General features: G+C 49.6%; 1 protein-coding gene across 1 annotated transcript in view; it reads right to left on the bottom strand.

Moving 5' to 3' along the window:
• The window catches only part of YTHDF1 (YTH N(6)-methyladenosine RNA binding protein 1), a 12650-nt gene extending 6595 nt beyond the window's left edge, over positions 1 to 6055 (bottom strand). Inside the window, exons 1-2 of the mRNA XM_010836652.1 lie at positions 5948 to 6055; positions 4860 to 4939 (exon numbers count right to left, since the gene is read on the bottom strand). The gene's annotated coding sequence lies outside the window, so the exon portion shown is untranslated. The remainder of the gene's footprint in view (positions 1 to 4859; positions 4940 to 5947) is intronic.
• Between the last annotated feature and the right edge of the window lie 6 nt (positions 6056 to 6061).

Here is a 6061-nt window from a genome sequence, read left to right as displayed (position 1 = left end):
CACAAGCAGGCTGTGTGCAGTGATCTACAGCACTGGGAACCGCATATATATTTTCATTCCCATCTTACTGGCAGCCCAGTCCCACATCAGCCAGATCTCCCTCCAAACTCTGAGAGCAAAGCAGCAGAGTAATAGGTGAGGCTGCTGGGATCAGCAGGGAACCTGCGGCGCCCTCCTCGCTGTGGTCTGCATCCCCTCCCCACAAAGATGGTGCTTCCGTACATGGTGCTTAGGCCAACTGTCCAGGCTCCAGGTCACAGGGCAACTGAGCTGTGCTCACTCCGTGAGCCGGGCTGTGGGGCCGACCAGGGTTCAGGCTGCTCGTGATCACCCCAGCCCCTCGGAAGCCCGCCTGACCGCGGCCTAGGGCTCTACAGACACGCTCCCCAGCTGGGCTCCTGAGACAGCAAACACGCTGTCTGCTTAGTCAGCCATGCAACCCAGGTCAGGAGGCTCAAGCTTACCCGCCAGGGACGTGGGTGCAGAGACCAAAGGGATAAAACAAACTGCCCACTTCCTCCGAGCACACTAACACCTCTGTACAGCTGTATCACTGGTCTAGTCAAAGGAGCAGTACAGAACAAACTCTTAAGGAGGACTCAGGTAAAACCACCCTGACGACTGCTTTCACACATGAGACATCTAATTATAGCCTCTGTATAATTCAGGGCCTCAAAAAAGGAAGGCTGACAGGTCTTCAAGGCAGAATTAGTCCAGTAATGGGAGAAAAAACACCCCCATGTGTTGGACTCTTAGGACACCTCCTCGTGACCAAATCTAAAGTGATAAACAAAATGGACACTCCAAACAGTATAAACTCAGAGTCGTTGACAGTCAGCCCCAGGCAACCGTTTTTCAAAACCCGAACAGTAAAACACAATAAACCCATAAATTAATTCTATAATTAAGAGTTATTTTATACTTAAAACTTAACCACGTTAGGAAAAAGTCTCTCATTCTCAATGACCAGAATCACCTTTTTAAAAGTTGAAATGTTTGACCCCTATATCCATTTTGTTGAGAAGAAAGAAATTCTGAAATTACTCAAATGCTTTAAGTTTCACAAACGATACAGGGACTCAACCATTACAGTGACCAAAAGACGGGACTGGAGGGGAAACAGAAGGGGAAACAGAAAGGAGCCTCCAGAAGCCCAAGACACACACACCACCTGCGGAGCATGCTGAGGAGCATTCACACAGGGACAAGCCAGCTCGACCTCGCAGGATGGAGTGTGAGAAACAGCGACATGAGGTCTCGAGGTGATGCCATGCTGATCCCACAGTGGAGGAACACCCCCAGCACTTGAGGGGCTTTGCCCACATCTCATCAGAGGACACCACCAAGGGCAAAGCTTTCGAAAAGGTTCCCAAATGGGTCTACACTGACTCCCAGTGAATCGGCACTAGCACTCGGAACGAGTGAATTCACACAACATTCTTTTCTTAGGAGGCGAATGTTTCTCATTACACCCAGAACAACTGAATTATTCAAGAGGAAAAGTGAAAAAGGTGACTTTCCCCCTTTCTGTCACCGTCAACACGAGCGGGGATGCTGCTGAGTCTGCCAACAACCAGATGCTCGAGTGAAGACGCTGAGCCCCGGGGGCCCCTCTGTCCACACACTCAGCCCTCTGTCAGCCGGTAGCACTCACACCAAACTCAGAGGCACTGTCTCCAAAACTCTGAGCAGGAATTTTCTGGGTCCTTTCAGTCTTTCCTTACCTTTCAGAGGTAAAAACAGAGAACCGGAAAGCAGGAAGGCCCTGAGAAGGGCAAAGTCAGGATGATCTGGTAGCCCCAGAAAGTGAAAGTCGCTCAGTGTGTCCAACTCTTTGTGACCCCATGGACAATACAGTCCACGGCCTTCTCCAGGACAGAATACTGGAGTGGGTAGCTGTTCCCTTCTCCAGGGGATCTGCCTAACCCAGGGATTGAACCCGGGTCTCCCACATTGCAGGCAGATTCTTTACCAGCTTAGCCACCAGGGAAGCCCAAGTATGCTGGAGTGGATAGCCCATCCCTTCTCCAGCGAATCTTACTGACCCAGGAACTGAACCAGGGTCTCCTGCCTTACAGGCAGACTATTTACCAGCTGAGCTACCAAGGAATCCCCAGGGCCCCACCCAACGCCTCTCACCCTTGCCCCTGGGCCCCCTACCCCAGCCCTGCTGTCCTTCCCTGTGCTTTCTCTACCCTCATCATTTCCAAAATACTGACTGATGAGTATTTCAAGTCACAGAAGCAGATCCAGAGCTGCTACATAAGGATGCTCCTTGAGGCCACTAGGAAGAAAAACTCACCAGAAGCAGGGACCCCGGGCCTTTCTGAGGAAGGCAGACCTACCAAAGCGTGGGTACAAGTCACCTAACTCAACTGACAGGTGTGCTTTTAAATGTTTTCCAAATCATTTGAAGCCTTAAGGCTTCACAAACCAGAAAAACAGCGTCTCCAACTGGCTACCACACACCACGTCTGGGTTAAAAAAAGGTAAGAAAGCATCACAAGGCTGATGGATATGCCCACAACCTCGCCTTAGCAACAGCTCCACAGGTGCACATGCGTACCAGAGAAAGGTCACATAGAAAACCGCCTTCTTTAAACACATACAGCTCATCTCATGTCAACACCACCTCAGTAAAGACTGAGCGCACAGACGGGAAGTGGGCACTCACTGCTCCTGGCCACAGCGATCGCCACTCAGGCCTCCTCATTAGCAGCCTGGAAGGATATAGCAGCAGAGCCCACATCTAGAGGAGGGATTCTTGATGGCATCACAGCCCTGGTGAAGAAAGGAGTGGCACACACAGGACCCATGGGCCCTGCTGCATGCTGTGAGAGGTCCTGCTGCTCAGTCCACAGCCTGGCTCTGCCACTGGGCACAGCAGAACCTCACTGGCCCTCACGGTCTGTGTCCCTAATATGAAAAGGCCAGGAAAACTTAGGATCTAAGAGCCCTCCTGAGTGGCATGCTTCCTACGCAATTGGGCATTTCTGGACAGTCTACTTTCTATCAAGAGTTTTCTTAACAGAGTCCCTCTTAAGTGATGTGCTGTCTAGTCATCTTGCTGAGAACAGCACATCTTAACATGCAGAATGAAGGGGCTATTTTTTAAGTGTCCACTGACAGCACCAACCTACCCCAGTCTTTCCCGTGGCCTCCCCAGAGTAAGACAGCTGGGAGTACTCCACTGACATTGGAAAGTCACCTACTCAAACATCCCTGGTGGTCCAGTGATTAAGAATCCGCCTGCCAATGCAGGGAACATAGGTTCAATCCCTGCTCTGGGAAGATCCCACATGCCACAGAGCAACAAAGCCCGTGCACCACAACTATTGAGCCTGTGCTCTAGAGCCCGTGAGGCACAACTACTGACACCATGTGCAACAACTACTGAAGTCCACACGCCCCAGAGCCCGTGCCCCATAATAAGAGAAACCACTGCAATGAGAAGCCCACACACCGCAACAAAGAGTAGCCCCCGCTTGCTGTAACTAGAGAAAAGCCCACATGCAGCAATGAAGATGACCCAGAGCAGTCAAAAACTTAAAAAAAAAAAGGAAGCCATCTACTCCTTTTTAAAACATCCTACCTTATGAAATTTTGTTTTAAATGAAGCAACCTCCTCTCCTGATATTTTTGGTTAAAATTTAATACATAACACTGCTGGAGCAAATCATGCAAGAGAAATAAGTTTAAGTCCGCTCAACTTCCTGCCACGCCTCTGGCTGAAAGGCCATCACAGAGCAGTCCCTTGTCCTGCCCAGAGGAGGGGTGGGTTCTTCGGGATGGGATGGGGTGGGGTGGGGTGGGGTCGGGTGGGGAGTGTGTGGCCCTCAGCCTCTGTCCTGCCAAGTGGAGCAGGAAAGAGAATGGAGAAAAGCCCTAAGACACTCCAGAGAAGAGCAGACAAGCAAGGAAACAGGCAGCCCAGCTTCATTCCACAGGAAAGAGGCAGAGCCTCATTTTATTTTAAAGCAAACATACACCATGTACTTTAAAAGTGACAGATGTTTTGTTTAAACTTGAACTCAAACTGACCTAGTGGTTTTAGACAGGACAACACAGCCCCCCAGAAGACACCTGTGACATTTCTGGTTGTCACACGAGATAGCATGCAGATACTAATGACATTTCATGGATGCAGGCCCAGGAGGCTCCTAAACATCCTACAGTGTGCAAGACGGCCGCCCAAACAGAGCACTTCAATCCACAATCCCCTTACCGCCAAGGCTAAGAAAACACCTAAGAGAACGGATGGCTACAACCCATTAGGTACTGCCTTGAGCTCTAGGGGCACCCTGTAGTCCACCCTGCCCACAACTCTGTCAGGAGTCACCTCTTCAACTGTCTAGAGAAAAGTAAGTGAGCAGAGAGGGCAAGCCATCAAGAAAGTGTCCCAGTCAGCAGCGGCGTGAAGAACTCAAAGATGGAGCCTCACTTCAGAGTCCTGATCTAGCTGCTCCTAGACCAAAATTCCAATCGCTCAGAGCTAAAAAAAAAAAGTCACTGGAAAGCTTCAGAGAACTAAGTGACACTCCACTTTGTCAAACGCAATGCCATCATTGACCCAGCAATGCTGAGACCGCCCAACTAGAATGCCGCATGCCTGCCAGCCCCGGTGGGATGTCATCTCCTCCAGAGAGAAGACCAGCTTCACTGCGCTCATGCCCCACCTTCCATGTGATGCTGCTCTTCAAAACAAGCCTTTGTCAGTGTCTTACTTTACCTTTAATATTTTATAGTCTGCATCTCTGTTGTTCAGGATGATAACATCAGAAATAAGTAGTAAAGGTGTATTTACTTTTTCAAAACTCAGGTGAAATAAATGCAAACATGTTATAAAAAGATAAACTCACCTGGTTTGACTGTCCAGAAAGGTAGGGCTCAAAGTCATTGTCATGAACGGTATCCTTCTGATGCAAAGAACCATTTTGTACTGCAAGAAAATTTGGAACATATTACCTTTGAATTCTTAAAACGTTGCTTTTAATCATGGAAATTGGAAAAAGTCAAGTTTATGTCCATCAACTTCTAGAAATTGCTTTTACTTCAAAAATGGACGCAGACATTCAGAATTGACACGCAGCTAATTAGAAAAGTGATACAAAACTTTCAATAACTTAGGTAACGATTTTTATGAAAATTAATTGGAATTTGGTAGACACTAACAAAAGGGAGGTACAGATGAGATAATGCCAGGAACTTATAACCCGGTTTTGGTGAAGGTGATGCATTCAAAGGTCTTTGTATGCCCCGCGAGGAGTGGGAGTAAGGCTGGGAAGCTGTAACTGGACGTCTCTGAACTATTATCTGGCTGCACTCTTACTTTCCACTGTCACCACACTCAGCCAGGAAAGGAGGGGAAGGTAAAGAAGTGCTGGGCCTTCTCCAATCTCCAAACGTGATAACCCTATTTGGTTACACCCGAGGCACACACACCCCGGTTCAAAATAGTCTATGGAGTAAACATGAAGCGTCACCAGTTTTCCCAGGAGTGAGTTTTAGGGGTGGACCCCAAGCCAGACTATCCCGAGATCACAAGACACTCAAAAGACAGAGGCTTGAACTACTGGGGTAAGGAGCCAGAGTACAGGGCCAAGGGCCAGCCCCACGCCTGGGGTCACAGACAGAAGGGTCGCTCAGCCCCTGGCCTCCTTCCCTTCCCCCCGCCACTACCCTGAGGAAAGAAGGAACTACGAAATTACTCTCCCCGTCGATTTACTTCTTGAAAACTCCCTGTTTTTAACCTGTTTCGTCTCCCCCAATATCAAAATCCGAAGTTTTCTCTCCCTAAAGCTGAGAAAGGAAAACTCCGCGGTCCTGGCCGCCGCTTCAGAGACCTCTCTCTCTCCCATACACGTGCACCGGGTCTCGGCGAGCGCCGCCCCCTCCGCTCCCGAGCCCCTCCGCCCCGGTCCCTGGCTGCCGTCCCGACTTCGCTCACCTTTATTATCTTGTCCTTTTGTTCTCTGATTCGCCGCAGGCCGGACATGCGAACGGACAGCACCCGGGGAGAAGAAACACAACTTATCCACGAGAACCCCTCCCGGCGGGCGAC

The sequence above is a fragment of the Bison bison genome, unplaced genomic scaffold, assembly GCF_000754665.1.
Source record: "Bison bison bison isolate TAMUID 2011002044 unplaced genomic scaffold, Bison_UMD1.0 scf7180017864063, whole genome shotgun sequence".
Lineage (NCBI taxonomy): Eukaryota > Metazoa > Chordata > Mammalia > Artiodactyla > Bovidae > Bison > Bison bison.
The sequence above is the reverse complement of the archived record's forward strand: the minus strand, read 5'-3'. Positions and strand labels throughout refer to the sequence as shown.